The 20,719-nt window shown below is 39.6% G+C and overlaps 2 protein-coding genes across 5 annotated transcripts in view; one reads left to right on the top strand and one right to left on the bottom strand.

Annotated features, from left to right (window-relative positions):
- Positions 1 to 20,719, bottom strand: part of LOC128846308 (uncharacterized) — a 304,287-nt gene that overhangs the window by 126,211 nt on the left and 157,357 nt on the right. The gene's annotated exons all lie outside the window — the stretch shown is intronic.
- EYA2 (EYA transcriptional coactivator and phosphatase 2) overlaps positions 2,896 to 20,719 on the top strand; it is a 154,316-nt gene continuing 136,492 nt past the window's right edge. For 2 of the 4 annotated variants that reach the window (XM_054045311.1, XM_054045312.1), the window contains exon 1: positions 3,041 to 3,179. The gene's annotated coding sequence lies outside the window, so the exon portion shown is untranslated. Of the gene's footprint in view, positions 2,947 to 3,040; positions 3,180 to 20,719 lie in introns of those variants that run through there. The other 2 variants (XM_054045313.1, XM_054045314.1) reach the window with 2 other exon arrangements.

Here is a 20,719-nt window from a genome sequence, read left to right as displayed (position 1 = left end):
GAACAACTAAATGGTGTCCATTTCACTGTTACATTTATGCATGAGCTGTAGAGAACAGTTTCACTTGTGCCTAGACTCTCATGGTCTTGATCCTTTTCCCATGTGATGGTGAAGTAGACAACTCTCTCTCCCAGGTGTCTGAGGAGAAAATTGTATGCCTTTAAAGGAAAGCATCCTTCTGGGAGCATTAGCCAGATGGCCTGTACAGTACTTCCCGCCCCCTTTCAACTGTCTCAGCTATAAGTACATAAAACACCTATCTAGTAATTGGAAATATAGATTCTGAACTGTTATTAATTCACATATGTATGCACAACTTCCATTTGTTATTTAATCAACAGAGACAGCATGCTCTATTGGAATGAGCACAGGGCTAGGAGTTAGGAAATCCCAATTTCTAATCCTGATTTGTTCTGTAACCCATCGCAAATGGTTTTACCTCTCTCTGCCTCAGATTCTCCAGCCATAAAATGGAAATAATAAAACTTTCCCGACATTCTAAATGCTTTAAGGTCTTCAGATGAAAAGTGATATAAGGTGCTATATATCAGAACTGGTCAAAATATTTTGAATTATGAAACTAAAAATGAAAGTGAATTCCCCCCTCTTTTTAAACTGCTCTACTAAACATATTCCTAAAGTACTTCAGATAAATAATAAACATGCTAAAAGATATAAATATGTTTATCCATCAGCTCATAATAAGTGCTTCAGGCCCCAATTCATAATTACTTTGCCTGTAATTCTTTGGGGGGCAGAGACTGTCTTTTTGTTCTGCATTTGTACAGCACCTAGCACAACAGACTATTGGTCCATGACTGGGTGTCCTAGGCACTAATACAAATAAGAATAATAACTTAAGCACGTGTCTAGCTGTAAGTACATGAGTAATCCTACTGAGGTCAATACGACTGCTCACATGCATAAAGCTGGGCAGCTGCTAACATACTTTGTTAAATCAGGGCCTAAGTGCATTTTGTATGTAAAACTTTTTAAAGTACTATTATGTATTTGCCCTGTTAGCAGGACTCCTTACCAAGCAGGTAATCAGTTTATTGGAGGAAGGAGGGAGAGCTGCAGAGACTATTCCTGAAGGACATGGTTACTTATGGATAGGCTGTGGATCAGTCACTGGGTCAGTAGTTTAGGTGAAGAGAATCAGAGAAGGGGTAGTCCAGGCTAGTGATTTAGGCTAATTTAACGTGTGAGAGTGACACAAATTCAGAACTGCAGCAAACCTGTGGTGGGTTAGTGCTGTGAACTTATGGAGAGGAGGGAGAGTAACAACTGAGTTTTGATTTTGGGGGGCTATAGAAGGCAGTTCATATTAGGAAATTTTCCAGCTCCAAGCTGATGCTGGACTCAAGATTTCCTTTGAAATGTCAGAATACTTTGCAGTCAGGCTGATTCAAGGGATTTTGATAGTAAAACCAGCTGTCTAGTTGCAATGATGTTTTTGTTCCATTGTCAAAAGTTTGAGTTAAATCCATGATGAGTGTGGATAGATTGTATGGGTGAGAACGTAGGGTGGATGTGAAAGAAGTGGATGTAGAGAGTATGCACTTGTACATATATGGTTGGAGGAGGAGTGGGGAGATATACATGATTCAGTAAGGTGTATATACTGAGAGGGTCAGAATGCATCTCTGCATCTCATGTGTCTTTTTATGTATATATGGGACATGTCTGAGTGTTTCTATCTGTATATGTGTGGCTCGTGTATCAAGCTAGTCTGTGTGTATCTGATGGGTCTTCTGGTAGAGGAACTGCAAAATCTGAGGAGGCTGCTTGGGGCGGCACATGCACGGCCTGGTTTGTGAAAAGCTCTGCTCCCTGTGCATCAGTGATCTCAACGGGACAACACAGGTTAGTCACCTTACTCACATAAGTGTTTGCAGGATCCGACCCTAGCCCTCTAAGTCACCAGTCTGTGAAGCAATGTGTATAAAAGGAAACTGCCACAAAACAATTGTTTTACTGGAGTGGAAACCAACATCCCCCTTTAAATCAGTTACAGCATCAATTTCTTTTTACATTTTATATTTGAATGTATACTTATACCATTTTACAGCTACATATTTATCTTAATACAGACAAAAGCATACTATTCTATTACACCTTACAAAATGATTGAAAACATTTATTGGCTTTTGTTATAAATTCCTTCACATTTTATAAAGGTACTTCTTCAGCGAAACAATTAACATTTTATAATAGGAGGCAGATTTGATAACAGCAAAAGAAGCATTATAAATTCAGAAGAAGGAGAAAATAGGCTAAACAACTGCTAGCACAAATAAAAGAAAAATCAAAGAGGGTAATAAATAAAAGAGGAATTCAGAGTAATCTGAAAGACAACTGAGAGTGAAACATATTATACCTAGTAGCAGATTTATTTGCACAATGTACTTGGATTGTAAAGTACTTGGAACAACCCCCATGCATCTCACTGTTTGAAATCTTGAAGCGAAGGCACCATGGTGATTTTATGGTGAGGTTTCGCAATATCTGGTGTTTTACCTATGACCTCAGCTGGAGACAAGTGATTCTGTGACCATCTCAGAATTCTCTCCCTCAACTTTCTAGCCCTCATGTTTGAGGAGAAAAGCTTGAATGTGTAACCCAAGTGCGCCCTGCAAGCTCAGAGCTAGAAAGCAAATTAAAATAAATCCCAAATTATTGTTTTGGGTTTTTTTTTAAACTCCGGTGATTTTTCAAGCCCATCTCATGATTTTTGGGGGGAGGGGGCTGCTTTATGAAGCCTGGCTCCAACGTTTACTTCACTCTAGGGATCCCCCCCTCCTCCTTGCTCCAGCACTGCAGAGGCAGACCGGAATTCTGCCATTCCCTAACAGCCCTGTAACCCCGCTGCCCAACACCTGCCCGTCCAGCTCCCCAGCAGCCCCGTGCTCCGGGCTCGCGATCGGACTCCTGGCAAGGGACAAGGTAAGGGCAGAGGCTTCACGTTCCCAGCGGGCATGTGCACACACACTCCGCACATGCTCACTGGGGCTGTGTCAGGAGTTTGGAGGGCACATTGGGAAGCCCGGCAGCTCCTGCTCTTACACCGGCTCTGGAGTTCCCAGGCGCGCAGCAGCTGCCCCAGCCTCTCTCCCCTGGCGGGCGGTGCGGGGACAGGGAGCTGAGAGCCCCGGGGCGAGCCCCTTCCGCAGCCGGTGGTGAGTGCGACCCCTTCCCCTTTCCTTTCCCCGCTAGTGCGCTCGGGGCACTGGCCCGGTGGGGACGCAGAGGGGCGCCTGGGGGTGCTTTGGACGCTGGTCCTTGCCTGCGAGGGGCGGGGAGAAGCGAGGGATGCTTTAGGCACCGGTCCCCACGCCCTTGTCTGGGGAGTGGGGATTTCAGCCGGGCTGCTTCCGAAGAGCTCCAAGTTGAAAGGAAACGTGCAGCCCTTTGCACAGGGTTTGGGCGCTGAGATGAAATACCCGGCTCCTGTCCTCCCCATGCTGCTGCCTTCTGTTTCTTGGTCTTCGGGGGGGCGGGCTAGTGCATCCCCCCAGACCAAGTGCCCCTCCACCTGCCCCATCGCAGGGAAGGAAGAGGAAACTGTCACTCACTTGGCCGCTTTGTAATGACACACGCACGTTTTTTTCCTAGCAGAAGCAGAACTTGAAAAAACTCTTTCCCCCACTTTCTAAACTCAGAGACTTTACCGCAGCGTGCCTGGGTCTCTCCAATATTTCTCTCTCCAGCGAGGTGCACAGTGTGTGGAGTGGAGAGCGGGGGCTAGGAGGAGAATCTCTGTCATTTTACACCGATTAAGCAGTTTTTTAAAAAATCAAACTCGTTAGCGTTTAAATTATGCTGTGTTTTTTTTTTAGTCCGCCCCCCCCCTTCCCCCTTTAGTATTGTTTCTGGAGCAATTTGCAAAAGGCAAGGAGGGTGCATTTACTAACCTGAGTAGGGGGTTTAAACAATGTTGATAAGAGTAGGAGGGAGTTCTTTGTGGGTAAAATCTTCTGTAGTGACACTAGTTAGCTCGTGGGGGTTGAAGCAGGAGAGTGGATTATTGAATTAATTTTAAGCCTCATGCCATTCTGGGTAGGTGACTATTGATTCTGCTTTCTCAGTTTTCTGTTAACACATGGAGTAATTGTTATTTGCTATAAGTCGATGGTGGCATGATTTACCCTAGATGGTAATAGCTTTGAACCATGTGGGAAAAGTGTGTGTGTGTGTGTGGACAGATAGTAATATACAAAATTTAGTAATATACAAAAATTAGATTTTTCCTTCACTAAAGAGCAATTTGATACATTTTTCATTTCCACTCTAAAGTACAAGTTATTTGTTCATAATAATGGTTAAGACTTGAGGACTTCTATTTATATTTCCACTTGGCCATTTTGTATCCTATAAATTAATTGCATTCTTATTTTGGTTTCATTGGCATACATTTAAAGCAGGGTACTAATAAATTGCCTTGTGTTCGTATTGCTGTAAATACCATAGTTAGGGAGCCTTAAATCTGAAATAACTTGTTTCTGAGACACTTCACTCTTGCTAAGAAGCAGGCTGAACAGAGACAAGAATATTTAAATAAAGTAATTGAAAAATGAAATCTCACCATGAAATCTGAAGATGTAAAATGTTGGCTTAGGTTTGATGTAGTGAATACCTTAGTGCCAAAAAAAAGTAACCTTAAAAAATGTCAGAAAACTGCCTTGCGAAAACACTGTCATCAATTCTGCAATGTCTTTTTAAGTGTAGTAGTAATATTCATGTTACGTAATAGTTTGACTGGAGCATAAGATTTTAAAGTTTTATAGAATCAATTAAATTAGTTAATTGATGTAGTTTTAAGAAACTCTGCAAGTCATTTAACTATTTTAAAACAAGATTATTTACAAACCACAACTGTTTGAGTAACTTAAATATAGATTTAAAATTAGTTAATACAAAATCTTTGTTCACAGTGAACATAGGGGAAAAAATTAAGTATATAAATCACACTAAAGGTAACACTCAAAGTTTATTTAATGTTTTTAATGTTTGAGTCAGAGAATGCCTCTAAAGGAAATTATTTCAGGTATACAACTGCCTTATTTCAAACTTAATCTATTAATTTAATGATACGTTCCTCTTGGATGAAATTTTAATTGTTAAAATACACATGGTTAATCAAACGTTTATTAGTCTACATCCAATTTATTAACAACCGTTTTGTTCAGTTTAGTATCAGGCATGCACATCCCTTAACGCTCCTAATGTAACTGGCAGGAATGGTTTATTGTTTAGACTTCCTTATAGAATTTGCTGGTTTACTGAGAATTTTCCTCCTCTGGCACGCTTTTCATGGAGGATTGTTATTCATAGTTTCCAAATACATTGAGTGCTTCTGTTTTCATGTGACATTGCAATTCATGTATATTGGAACATTCCTTCATGCTGATCCCAAGAAGATGGCAGATATTTAACCTGTTTGTTTATTTCAAAACTAACATCTTAGCTCCTTTCAAGCTGCTTTTAGATTTAAAAACACAGGACAGGCTATCTTGCACCATCAGTTTTTAAAGACCACTCTAGTCATTTCTATTTCTGCTTAAAAACCAATGGCATGACTGGTCTTCTAATATTGTAAACATGAATATGAGAGACTTCATTATGGTTGTCCTACAGAGTTATAAGTATTTATAGCCTTGGATATGTTCCAATATAATCTTTTAAAATTCATAATTAAAATTCACTTGAAGTGGCATATTAAAGCCAATAATGCTGATAATTGTTTTTTTTAAACAAACTAATCTCTTTCCAAAAAACAAAATAGTTAAAAAATACTACCAAATGTGTACTTCATGATTCCATGTTGAGTCGTAAAATTAATTAAAATCAAATTGTTAAGGAAAAATCATGTGACATCAAATTTATTTGAATTAACAGCAGGTAATATATCTCTCCATTAAACTTTATCATTTGTTTGTATTCCCCCTCACCACCATTTTGTTTTAAAATATTGCAATGAGACTTGATCCCCGTGACTTGCTAATTGTATCATAATTTGGTTGAAATTGTCTAAATGTGCTACTGTTTAAAATATCTCACAACCTTTGCCATTTTAAATTTCATTATAAGAGCTTCATTTCGGAGGAATAAAACGTTAGTTGTGGTTGGAGAGGGACTCTAAGAATCTATACAAAGCTACAATACGTGTGCAGACACATTACTATTATACAGACATGTTAAACTCAGACATGCACACTGGAAACGAGGGACATTGGGAATATTGTTATTTAGGGCATGCTCAGTGCTATTGCGTTGTGCTTAGATAAGTGATGGACGCTTTAGTTTTTGCTAAAGATTAAATAGCTTAATATAGGTATCATTCCTGCAAACACTGATGGACTTTCTTAACTTTAAGCTTGAGTAGTCCCACTATCGTCAATGGGACTACTTGTGCTTAAAATGAAGTATGTGCCTTTGTGTAGGATCTGTGTCTGTATTTATAGACAAACGTACTTTCAACAGAGATCTATTAAACAGATTTCCATAATTTTCTGCTGCCTTTTCAGCTATTTGTCATGCAGTAGTACAACAGTTAATCTGAAATTGGTTATAATTCTCTTCAGTGAAATTAGTTTCCTCTCTGCCAAACTTTGCAATAGCCAGATGTTTTTAAGGTGTCTTCAGCTGGAGTAACCAACTAGAACAGCATTGAAGACTAATTAATCTTTGCAGTAAACTCCTTCTGCAGTAAATTCGCAGGTTGTTATACTTAATATGTTGAAATGACTGTTAGGATTTTTTGTGCAGTGAAAAAACACTTAAAAGTTAAATGAAAATAAAAAGATGTTTTCAAAAATACCTGGAAAATAGTTTGTAATTAATTTTGCCTGAGTGGATTTACTGTTAAGGTCAAATGGTTAAATTAAGTTGCAAATTCAAATTCTGTTCATAGTGTGTACGACCTAATCAAAGAATCTTGTTTTCAAATATGACAATCAAAAATAAATGTTCCCTGCGGGTCAGGTAGGCTGTGTAGGGAAAACTTGTACTGCCATTGCCTATATTTTGTGGGTAAATGTAGGATGACAGTCTCTAGGGTTGTTAATCTGGTACCTCTCATTAAATTTCACTACGACAAAGACGGGAAAAAAATAATAGCAAGGAACATGTGCTAAATATACAGCGTATCTGAAACTAGAACTGTGAAACTAGCATATGTAGACCATAAACAAATTAGTTGCAGAATCTCTATTCAGCGTTTTGACTTAAAATGTGTTTTTAAAAAAGTAGTGATTGAGCAAGTCCAACAAATCTCTTCACATACTGCTCACCCTAGTAAGAATAGGATTTAGAGCTAAGCAAACCCTGAACAGTTAACAAAAAAATCCCCTTTTCTCCTCCTCCTCCATAATGACAGAAAGACCATCCTTATTAGATGCTTTTTGTTTGTTACAGTTATTGGCTGAAAGGTCCAATCAGAAAACAATTGGTGATGGCAACTTAATGCAGTTAAGATCTATAAATAAAGATGATGACGCATTGTTTTAACTTGTGTAATGGTGTTTAACAAACACCCTGTTTTAATCAGGTGAGGATAAACCCCTCAGTTAGGTGGCAAATAACTGCAGCTTGGCGACAAGAGTGTGTCACTCGGGGCACAGAGCGGCTGCCGCTTGTCAGAGGACCTGATGGCGCTGTGGTTTGTGAAAAGAAAAAGGGAAATTTTCCTTCATCTGGTTGCAAAATAATTTATTTTGTGCTGATTAGACCTAAGGTTAATAAGAAAGGTCTGATTCTCCTCTCTGATAGGCTGTTGTAAATTCAGGAGTAATTCTACTGAAATTACACTGATGTAAAAGCAGAGTGAGAGAAGAATCAGAGCTAAAATACTATGGCAGAGGAGTCTATCTGCTGCCACACACACTGCATCTTCTTTCATTTTAAATAATCAGACCTCTGATTCATCAACTGTATTGTACTCTGGCTTTAGTTATGTATCTTTATGCCTTATTTAAAAATACTCGGCTTAATGCTGTATCAATTAAAGGGGAAAAACACCGACAGGATTATCACCCTTTGCATCTAAATTATCTAATGTGTAACTGCTTAACTCCTAGTACTGAGAGCCGTTAAATAAACTTGTTTATATGCTACTATGTTACTGAGTCATACTGTACAGTATATGGTTTGTTAGCACAGAGGAATAATTTCTGTTTAATAGCATGTGTGGAATGCCAGAGATCATAAGACATTTTTTTTTTTTTTTTGTTAGCTGTGAAATACAGATGACATCTTCAATGGTCTCTTCCATCCCATTTTATCACCATACACTATTTGAATGCAATATATTTAGCAAGTTTCTCTTCCATTCATGTGCAGGGGCTCTGCAGAAAGCCATAAGTCTGCTTCAGAGTTCTAGTAAAGTTAAATGTGAAGCATGTTAAACTAGATTTTTATTTTATGGATGATTCATCTAGTCAGAGAATCGTTAGGAAAGGTGGGTTAAAAACGGAGAACCAAAAAATAACAGAAAAAGTAGTAGGTTTGGGTGAGGCAGGTAACACCTGGTTATGTCACCCACGATATAGAGCTTAACACTAATTCATAGTATCTTACAGAAATGTGAAGATGTAGGACCATAAGCTTGAGATGTCTAAGAACAAAAGTTTTGTACACCACACATTGTGTAGTCTGTGAACCTGTTTAATTAATTTTCACCTAACAGCTGGTTTTTTGTTTTTGTTTTTAACAAAAAAGAGGAACTTTAGGACCCACAATACAGTAGCAGAAGTGGTCTCCTTTTTGTCTTGTTATGAAGGTTATTTGGGGGTTGGTGGGCATACTTGTTCTGGGTTGGAAGCATGCTCTGGCTTGTGTGCCAGATTGAAATATTCAGAATAGTCAGGTACATTATAAACATGGTTAAGTGACTTGCAGGATCAAAATTGAAAAGGCAATCTCTTAAAACATTTAGAAAAATACTGTGATTTGTTTATGAACGTGCCAGTCAAAACAAATGCACAGCCACACACACACAGTAAGATGCACATAGCGTTCAAAGGAACTCCTTGGAATCCCAGTTTTCCAGTTCTCACTTAAATAGTCACTTAATTCCCTCACCACCCAAGCTCTAATTTTTTTTTTTTTATCTCAAAGGAAAGGGGGATGTTTTATGCTTTTTTTGTTTTTGTTTGAATTTTAAAAAGCGTTCGATTCTATGTTTCTTCTTCAGCAAGGACAAATAGAGGACTGTAACTGAGAGACTAATTAATATTACTTTACAACCTACAGACTGATTCATTGTCTTTTTTATTTTTCATAACAAAAAGCCCACACCTCAAAAGTGACTCTGGGCAATGAAGATTTTAGTTAGTAGGCGTAAAAGTAAAACTATGACAATTAAATTTATGTAGGATGTTTTTTTAAAATTAAATGAATAAGGGCCCTAATGCTACAAAGAGAACCTGGGTTGTCCCAAAGAATTATTTTTGTTGAATTGGGGTCAAATGGCCTAATTTTGTACCACTGAAATCAATGGGAGTTTTGCTTTTGACTGCAGTGAGACAGGATCAGGACCAAACTGAGCTATGATATATTTTAATTGTTACAGAAGGAACTATATTATAAAGTGACTGTAGACGCTACAGAGAACATTGAATAATAAGTCCAAATCCTGCTGTCTTTGTTACGGCAATATTTTCACTGACTTCACTGGGAGTTTTCCCTGTTTGAGGACTTGCAGAATTGGGCCCATAATTTGGAAAGCACCTTGAAGATGAGAAAATTTACCATATAAGGGCTGTTGTGTTTCAGAAAAAGTGAAAGTCTGAATGTATTTCTTTCTAAAAAGTCACTGATTATTTTGAGTGTGTATAGTTTCTTAATCACAGATTATTGCTACTACTTTCTTTTCTAGAAATATGAAGGATTCATTCAGGTTGGTGGGGAAGGGGGACTCATGAGAACCATATTTCTATATCTGAGTATGTATGTCTATAGGTTTCACCTGAATTATTTTCAAAAAGTACTCTCCCTGTATTTTTAAGAAGTTATTCAACAGCAATTTTGTTTCTTTACCAAAGGAGTGAAAACCCCAGGAATCCTTTTATAATTTGGAAAGAATGTCAAAAGAGTAAAGTAGTTAAACCTAAGTGTATTAGATCATATGCTCTAAATGCATAAATAAGCATAACTGTGATTGCAGAAACCTAAGTTAAAGCCACTAACAATGCTCTCCCACAAACTCTAACTGCTAAAAGGGAATGACCTCAGCCATTGTGAAATTTGTGCCTGTTTGTTCACCGATGGTGGTGGAAGTGGAGTGTGTATTTTGTTGGGGTGTTGTGTTTTTATTAATGCTGGAGCAGAATACAAAGCCTGAAAATGGAGCTAATTGCAGCGAAAACCTTGGATATGGTTTCAAGGTTAGGGATTCTAAAAGCAGGTGAAATGACTATTCCATTGAGAGACGGAGACTGACTGGTTGGAAGCCCGTTTGTGTGTGTTAGACAGTCCATTCCTAGTATATACACAATTGGTTTGCCTTTAGGAAAATGGGGGTTTAAAATACTTGGTTATAAACCTGACATTTCTTTATGTCCTATTCCTATGCCTGAGCACGGCATGAAATGTTAGTGGGTGTTTCATCATGCCAGTTTTGGAAGCTTTTTGTCTCAAGTTTGTTTTTTCTGGGAAAGGAAAATGATGGGACCTGAACTTGGCTTCATTGAAACATCACTTAATTCAAAATTTTCATTCTATTGCATCGTTGTTTTCAGTGCATCAGAACATGCATATTACAACGCTGGTTATAATGAACTTTGGCTTAGAGCAAAGTCATTCTGTGGACAGAGTTCCACAGTCTGCATAGAGATTTCTATAAGACTGGTCTTGGCTCCCTACTGTGTACTCATATGAACCCTTATAATTATGATCCAGAGGATTGCTTGCCCATTTTTAGTCATACAAACACTTGTAGGAAAATTGGTACTTTTATACTGTTTAAGGGCACATGAGAACAGGTTTTGACTTGCAGCCTTGTATTGTAAACAGTTTGACCATCCTTAGTTTTGAGAAGGTGGACAACCTAATGAATGGAGAATGAAAGTGAAGTTGTTACTTGCTGAGTCTGAGATGCCATACCATAAAGACTCCTTGCTGAATGTAGCGGACTCCACAGAGAAGTTAACCAGAGTAGGAAAGGGGAGGGAAGATGGGGAGAATTTCTTAAACTCAGCAAATGCCTTTAAAACTGGAAATGCCTCTAGTATTACTCAGGCACCCACAAGAAACCGAACCAACAAGGGGAAAGTGGAGCAGGCATGGGGGGGAGGGGGAAGTAATTTTAGTTGAGTAAGCAAAGCAATTATGGGGGCTTGTGTTATTCACAAGTGTCTGCACCACTCAAACACACCCATCAGTGGTTTCCACAAGATTGTGAAACAGTTTTGAAAGTTCTTTTCTGTGCGGCATTTTTATGTAACCCATTCTTTGCCTTTATTATATTTTCCCCTTAAATAATTTGCAATAGATTTAACTTCAGAACTGAGCCAAGTTATCTAGCCAATTGTGTGACACCCCCCCCCACCCACTCCTTTGCATCTGATCATATTTATATATATAAAATAAACACACACACACTGAATTAGTTTAAAACTTTAAAAGGTTTAATTCTAAATGCTTGAAGACTCCTTAGGAATGCAGCAGCCAAAATCTTGACATGCTTACCGAAAATGAAACAAAACTATTCTGTAAATATTTTTTTATGAAACGAAAGCACCGTTAAAATGCTTGGAGGCATTGAGCTAGGCCTAGAGTTGGAAGTCAATGCTGATGTCTGGGGCTTAGTGCATATAATTTATTTTTACATGCATCGTCCCCCATACAATACTTAAGTTTGGACAAATGTAGGACACGTTTGGGCCCGATGCTGTTCTCAGTGCAGTAGGAGAATTTTGCTATTTAGAGCAGGATTGGGCCCTTTTTGGAGCATCCTTAAAACTTTTGCACTCACTGCAAAAAGTAATTGTACTAGTCTCATGCTGCAGTCATTGTGCACAAAACACCTATTGACTTAAGCCGTGTGTGTGGAAAACTACAAGGAGACAGTGTCTCCAATATACAATGCACAGAAACGGGCACGTTATTCATGACACTGTAAAGTTTATTTTATACAAACTAACAAAAGCCAGCAAATCCAAAGGGCTGAAGTGAGCTCCTTATCATTCACTGACATGCTTTGCCTGTAAGCATCATAGCTCCTCTGGTGATAGTGTAAGTAACCTTACCTCTATAATGCTAAACCACAGCCGTGAGTTAGAGCGGGAGCATCACCTTTTGATTTAATCCTTTTGGGTATATAGGTATGGCTGTGTGCCTGTGAGGGAGTATTCAGTTTTCTAGTTAAGAAAAGGGGAGGGGAAATGACTCGCTTCTAGGCTATAGGAACCTTTATAGTCTGTTGTGTAAATGTGTATTTTAGATACTGTGTGTGCGTAGTCTGTTGGTTCGACGATGACGTTTTCATGCTCTCTCTTTTTGTGGATTCTGGAGTGACTCTGAAGTCCAAAGTGTGACGCGCATGCTTGTGAGCAGATTGGGCAGACAACGTCATTGGTGAGCGCCTTGGTAGCTATAGCAGTAGTACGACGCTTTTCCCTTGCAGCTAACAATCGATTATTTCTGTCCTCTTCAAAGGCTTGAAAAGCTGAGTGTTGTGTGTTGTCATGCTGATCTATTTAAGGAAGCCGTCTCAAGATCATTCGGTTTTATTGCACCACAGTGTGTGCTGTTTTTGATGCTGTCCTTGAGCACTTTCTGGGGCGGCCTTGATTCCAGTGGTCCTTGTGCCAATTCTCCATAGAAAATTTTTCTGGGGAGTCGATATTCAGGCATCCTAATGATGTGTCCAACCCAGCGTAGTTGGGCTTATATCCTCATGGCCTTGATGCTTATGGCATTTGACTTTTGGAGAACCTTCAGGTTGGTAATTTTGTCCTGTCAGCAGATCCCCATAATGGCACACGGAGACCGCATATGGAAGGCCTTTAGCTGTTTGACATGCCATGTGTATAGTGTTCAGGTCTCACAGCCATAGAGGAGAGATGTGAGCACAAAAGAATTATAAAGTATTATTTTTGTTGAGAGGGTTATGTTGCAGGATTTCAGAACTTTGTTACGTAACTTTCCTAATGACCGAGAAGCTTTTAGATATTCTATATGTTATAAAAAACCCTCCGTTCTTTCTGGGTTAAGGAGCTAGTTCAGGTCCACAGAGTAAAAACACATGGTCATTCAGATGGGCTATGTACACTCACAGCACTTTCACAAAATAGAATGAGATGTCCCCTGCCTTAAAATGTTTACTGTCTAAATGTTTACTTGTCTAAGAAGTGTTTGTGCCAAGTACTTTGCTGCCTTTTTTTTTTTTTTTTTTTTTTAGATGTTTCACTCAGTTCATTACCTCCAGAATTTTAATTTTTGGTTTCAATTCTTGAGAACAACCAGAGCACTATGGGCTATTCACTAGGTCATATTTGATTTCTCTTTATTTAAAAAAAAAATGGCCATGAAAGCAGTCTAATATACTTTGATTGGAAAAAATAGCTTAATAGAACAAAATGATTTCTGTGTAAAATATTTGATATATATAAATCTGCTTTCATGCCAGACTTTGGGTAGATCAAATTTTTACAAGTAAGTTATAAACACTAGGAAAACAGTGTACAGTTTAAACCATTGATAGAACCTTAAGTTTAGCAGCACTACTGGGCAGGATCATAAATTACCCTCCTTAACTATTTCATTCCTAAGGATCCCAGTCCTCTAAACTCAATATAATCAAGATTACTTTACCCACTACTGTAATTCAGCCACGGATGCAATCACCGTTTAACAGCATACGGCAACATTTCACAGTACCGTAGGCCAGGAAGCGAAAAAATACAGTGTCTGACTTGAACTATACAGGGGTTGTGGTAGAGTAGATAGAATGTAATTACCTGAACTGGAATTCAGCCAGGATTAAGGGGCTATTGCTCCCACTCTTGTGAGAAGTGCCATGGGATTTTAAATGCCCACAAATGTTCCGTGTCTCAGTTTTACATCTGTGCTAAGATTGTTCTTCCAGCTGCCCAGCTTTTCCGAGGCAAGTGACTGTGGAATACAGAAAGATGTTTGCACACATGCTTCGTGGTCAACTATACAAATTCTCTACCCCCCCCCCCCCCCGCCCACTCCCTTTGAATCCGAGAATAGAAGAATGAAAAACACAAAGGTCAATGTTGTGCAACTGAAGTCTGAAGCAATGAAATGAGACTTGGTCAGTTGCTCGCTATGGATGTGTGTGTTGGAGCACATTCCTCCAACTCTGCTAGCCTCTGCTTTTCCTTCTTTCTTATCCATTTGCTTCCTTTTTATGTACTTTTCCTCCCCAGCAGCACAGCCCTCTAATAAAATTTGCTTGATATTTAATTGAACAAATGACTTCTACTTTTGCCTATTCTTCCCTTTCATTGCCTATTTTACATAACCTAGTACTTATGTATTCAGAGACAGACATGGACTGAACACGGGTTGGGAGACAGGAACTCGAGTTTTATCCTGGCTCTAACACTAACTCCCTCTATGGCCTTGGGCAGGGCCGGCTCCAGGCACAGCTGAGCAAGCAGGTGCTAGGGGCAGCATGTCAGGCTCTTCGGCGGCAATTCGGTGGAGGGTCCCTGTCCCTCTCGGAGGGAAGGACCTGCCGCCGAAGAAGAACGCGGCGAGGTGGAGCTGCGGCCGATCGCGGCTTCTTTTTTTTTTTTCCGCCACTTGGGGCGGCAAAAACCCTGGAGCCGGCCCTGGCCTTGGGCAAGTCACTTAGACTCATTGTGTCTGTTACCAATATGAGAAATGGGCATAACTGGTGGTACTGTGAGCTTTACTGATGTGAAGCCCTTTGATTAGAAGTGCTGCATGAACCCAGTGGTTTTCAAAGTTTTTTCATTTGCATATGCCGAAAAAATTTGGAATGGAGGCGCAGACCCCTTTGGAAATCTTAGACATAGTCTCTGGACTCCCAGGGGTTTGCAGACCACAGGTTGAAAACCATTGTTCTATGGTAACGGCAACCTTTCGCGGACCCCTTTTACATAGTCTGCTGACCCAAAACCACTGCACTAAGATAACTATATTAGGAATTAAGTAGATGATGAGGAAGTTTATATTCCTAATAAAAATGGCAAAACCCACTAAAATTACATATCTAAAGAAAATTTTTTAAATATTAGGTTCACTTTAATTTCAAAAATATTCACTTTGATAAAGCATGCTTTAAACAGTATGCCCTGACCACATTTTAAAACACAAACAAACCCAAGACATTACTGATGAAATCAAATTTTGCTGTTGAAGTCAACGAGGCCAAGATTTCACTCTACAATTTTATAAGGCTTTTCCTGCTCCACTGCTGCTGTTTAAGGGCCTTTTCAGCAAGGAAGACGCTTTTCTGTTGACTGTTCTGATGAAACAATGAAATTGACTGTACACAAAGCGCTGTCACGCACTAAGTAAACTAACTGACGAAAAAGGGGAAAACAGGTTTTTGTTATCTTCTTTCAGTGGTAGTACACTTAGTTGTTACTTTTCATCACAGTAGGTACAATATATATATATATATTTTTTTTAGACGGACAGAAACTTGCCCCCCATCTCCTCCTCCAAGTTGACAGCATTCATTTTAAAGGTTGGAATGTTTCTGTTGAAAAGGCAAAATAATTCAGTGTGTACCCCACATTTTATTGTTTGTTGAAATGCCTTTCCCTGATAAAATTTAATCACAAATAATGGTGTAAGTTCTCTTATCCAGACAGTTGTGGCTTTTATTTTTATGGTCATCATGCAAAAGTAGCAAAGTTTGTCACGTAGAAGGAATTTTCCCACTGATTTTTTTTTTTAAACAGAAGGAAAGAGCCTCTGGATATGTTAATATCTTCCACCTGGTATGGACTAGGAAGAAAATATTCTTCAGTCAGTGATTAATTTGTCACCGGGGTTCCTTGGTGACCAACGCAGAGATGTCAGTTCCAGGAGAAGTTTACAGAGTGAAGACAAAGCGTAATTTTCCATTGCAGACACTTGCAAAGAAGAGAAACATAAAGACCTTGAAAACAATACACCCAGCATGAAGGAAGATTCTAAGTGTATCAGTCGCCAGCAAAATGACCAGGGAAGCATTCTACCTGCAGACTTCAATGAAATAAATTATATGGTGTTCTAGGAGGGAAGTCACCTGATACCACTTGAGAGAGAGAATTCTGACCTGCATTAATACTCAGATTGATTCTCAATCCTCCTCAAAACTGCATGTACTGCAGGGAGACCAAACGTTAACGGCAAAGCGTATTTAGCAACTAAGGATTTTTTAAATTTTAGCCCCACCATTAAAAAAAGGGTTGATCTGAGATTTCTACTGTGGTTTAAATTAATAAATTAGGCAGAGGATATACCTACATCTATTGACAGCCAAAATCCGTACAGAGTTAAGATCACACCTGTATCTCAGGCCTGACCCAGGGCAACCTGCACCTTCAAGGTGGCAGGAAGTGTTGGGTTGAGGGCTTAACTCTTCCTTTTTCCTCATGAATAACCATGCAATGTTGTGTGTAATATGTAAAATATTGAATGTAATAGTGCAGAAAATGAGTGATTATATTTTTTGACACAAGATCTTGCTTGAGTTCTTAGGTGGTCATGCTCACTTCCATTGCATGTAACAGAACGGAATAATGATCTGATATAGCGGAACCAGCAACATTCAGGATTTCTGCAGTATTCACTATTTGTGTTCTCAAAAGTCAATGTACATCTTTAAAATGTCTCCAACAGTGTATCACTGCAAATTTTTAGCTCTGCCTGGTGTGTATTGTTTAGTGGTATATTCTTCCAAAGAAAGTAGATGCTAATCCAGTCCTATGCTTCTCACTGGAGACGAACCTGAAATCTCCTGCATTCAGTGGTCATTTGGAGGAGGGAGAAACGTTATAGTCCATCAACAGCAAATTGCTGGAAGAGAAGTGATGGCTTTTTGCCATATTTTCCTCTTGAAATTCTAATAAACTCCTCCGTCAAAACACCATGGAAAAAATAAATGGATGAATGAAAACTTTTTTTCATATGGAAAAAAATCAGGATTTTGTTAAGTTTGTATCAGACTATGTGCTCTGGAGTGCTAGCACATCCCATTTCAAAGTATTTCAGAAGGGAAACTATGGAAAGAACATTATTTTCCATCTTCTCTGAAATGCGAGACAAGTCTGATAATGAGGAGCAGTTTCTGATCTCCAAAACCTTTTCAAAGAGCTCTGAATTGATGGCAAAGTGCTGTTTGAGTGTCTTCCAGGTAGATGATTGTGCACACAAAGTTGAGTGCACATTTAGATGCAGTGTTGGAAAACATAGCCCTAACCAGTCAGTCTTGGTTAGCATGTTATAAAACTGACTGCAGAAGTGTACACGTGTGTGCTTTAATGCTAGGGATTCCCAGTTACCTGGATTGTACAGTCATTTTCCCCCATGATGCATAAGCTCCCATTTGTCAAAGAATTGTAGAACTAGAGCTGGTTGAACTGGGGGGGAAGGAGGAGGGAAAGGTATCTTACCTAAAAACAGGGAAGAATTTTCCCGCCCTAATTTTTCAACCATTTTACATAGAATGTAGAAATGGAAAAGATTGTGTATGTGACCTTACCCATCCAATAGCGGCCAGCACGACTGTTCCCATCAGCGTTATCTAGTGTTTTGCCCAGTCTAGTTCAAACTGTCTTCAGGAATGGAGCCTTACTTCCAAACCTAAGTCCAAACCTATATGCAGCTTCTATGGCAGAATTCTCCCAACTGATTTGCCTTGCAAAGGGAGTATGTCCTGCACTCAGTTCCCAACAAGGCACTTAACATTAGTATCGATGGAAGCTGTGTGTGTAGGAACTGGGCAGAATATGCAGCAGAGGTCCTGGTATAAAGAGCAGCATTCTTTTCTCTCCTACTAGGGGGAATAGGGTTTACTTGAGATGGCTCATCAAACGGCTCATCAATAGCTGATGACAAAGCTGTAAGGGTAGATGATGTATTATAATGTTCCAGGTGCTGTACAGACACGTTTAAAATTTTTGGTCTTCTCCCCTTCCCCCAAATATCTACCTACATGCTTTCCTCTTGGGTTTGGGTGAAGGCATTTTAATAGCAATAACCTAAAAACCAGCTATAGGAAATGTTCCTATGCACGCAATCCTGCCAAACCAAATTCCTGCCACAGGACATCATCTGCCACTCTACAAGCAGACAAATATGTTTTTCTTGAGTCGCTCAGGCAGTCATCCCCCTATATGGAGATGAACTGCACTTCCTTCAGCTGGTATTAGCGCCACACTAATTTCTCTCCCTCTCACCAAGGGCTGACATTCACACCTGCTTCTGCATGGCATGTGTTCTTCCCCCTTTCACCCAACATCTCCTGTTGCAAAGACTGGTCCAAAGCCCAATCTACTAAGGCCACTCCCACAGGCAGCAACCCTATTAACCCCATAAACACAATCCCTTCCTCTAATGATAGCACAACCCTCTTTGAGCTTCCTTAAATGGATCATCTCTTCACTAAGCAAGGTGGCTGGGATTTGTGTCAGTACAAAAAGAAGATTGCTAGAAAACATGGCATGTAATGAAGTGCTGGTTCTGCAGTCATGGGGAACTTTGATGGTTTAATACTCACGGTGCACATTCTTAAAGTTCAGTGCATGCAGGCTGCACATCAGGCCCTGGAACTATATCAAATTCCTTACAGATCTCCAAACTATTCAACAAAATAAATCACTTGCCAAGACTTATGGTCAGAACATGGTTCACAGATCAGAAATTAAGGAAGTAAATAGTTGGGACTTGGGCTATGAGAGCCATTTTCAAGTACCTTCCCTTACCGGTGCTCTTTATATTTTTAACGGCATTGTTTGCATGTTCAGAAATTCACATTTGTGCCTGCCATATTTGCATTCTTTTCCTTGCAAATATGACCTGGACAGTCTTGGATATTTGGTCCTGAAAGTCTTATAATAAGAGTAATATCTGCACTCATTGAGATCTTTGCGCTCAAAGATCTCAAAGCCCTTGACAAGTACTACTAACTAGGCCTCCCATCTAACCTGTATAGTAGGAGCGTTTTACTGCAGACAGGTCTGCATATAAAAACCACCTCAAAATTATGACCTTTTTTTTAATTTTTTTTTTTTTTTTTTGAGGAAAAAGACTTCTTACTCTGACTAAGTTATAGTCTAACCTTTCTCCCAGATTTTGTATGTAAGAAGTGCTGCTCAGAGATAAGCTGCCCAGTACCAAAATATAAGGAGAACTACAAGCATCTGTCTGTAAAACAGGAATTGTCTTTCACTGGGCATGGTTGAATGAATGTGTGATTGGTGTAATGATTTTAATTCCTACTTCTTGCTTGCCTGGTATTTTTTAAAGTTATTTTTGAGTTGGGATTTTGGATGGTTGAGATAATGCCTGTGGACTTACCTGGGGCCTCAGATGCCTATAGGCCTATTGACTTTGGATCCATGGCCTTACTGAGCCTGAAATTACTGAAATGGGGAGGTTCTGCATTTTCATAAAAGTACTTAATCAGGCCCCATTTGGTGAACTCAGAAGAGTGCTCCATTTGATTCACCAAGAAGCTCCTAAGAGGAGTTCCAAGGGGGAGGAACCAGTCAGGCATCATCTTCAAATTGAAAGGAAGAAGCTTTTGCTGCAGCATCTGGCTTGCTTGCCTGTAATGGCTGCTAGCCTCTAGCTATGCTGGCCACCAAGGGGTGGGAGTTTAACAACATGCAGTATTTAAGGCCTGGTCCACACTAACCCCCCATTTCGAACTAAGGTACGCAAATTCAGCTACGTTAATAACGTAGCTGAATTCGAAGTAGCTTAGTTCGAACTTACTGCGGGTCCAGACGCGGCAGGCAGGCTCCCCCGTCGATGCTGCGTACTCCTCTTGCCGAGCGGGAGTACCGGCGTCGACGGCGAGCACTTCCGGGATCGATCTATCGCGTCTAGACAAGACGCGATAAATCGAGCCCAGAAGATCGATTGCTTACCGCCGGACCTGGAGGTAAGTGTAGACCTACCCTAAGATTAGATATGTACACACAAGTATCTTGTAGCCAGACAGCAACTCCATCAACATTAAATACTGGTGCCAGTAAGACCACTGGTTAGCATTTGCAACCACGTACCAGCTTCCTGAGACTGAATAAAGCCACAAGAGCCATGACAATCATCCTGCATAAGTATTAACCTTTTTTGGTTTTGTTGCATTTTCTAACCTTTCTTAGTAGAGGGACACCTCTACCTCAGCATTTAGACTTCTTAATTCCAGCAAATGGCTAGGAGTGAGGGTGTGTGTGGCTAGAACCCACAGACTTAATTTGAGAATGGGGCCTATAGGATAATTCCTCAAATACCTAAAACAACCCTAGCTTAAACAACCTTGTTGTCTAGAAGATCACTCATGCATGTATTTATGGGTTAGGAGTTATGTCTTATCCTGAAAAATTATATTATTTTCACCTATATTTGTCATTTGAATATTAAAATGTAACAAGCTGCATCGTCTTTAATTGTATGGGAATGTTTTATTGTAATACCTATGTTTGGGGGCTAGGGAAAGAGAAGGGATTGGCGGTCACCTAACCAGTACATTAAATTGGGCAGACTACCTTAATTGGCACCA

This window comes from Malaclemys terrapin, chromosome 12 (assembly GCF_027887155.1).
Source record: "Malaclemys terrapin pileata isolate rMalTer1 chromosome 12, rMalTer1.hap1, whole genome shotgun sequence".
In the NCBI taxonomy this organism is placed as follows: domain Eukaryota; kingdom Metazoa; phylum Chordata; order Testudines; family Emydidae; genus Malaclemys; species Malaclemys terrapin.
Note: the sequence above shows the minus strand (reverse complement) of the source record. Positions and strands in the feature narration are given on the sequence as shown.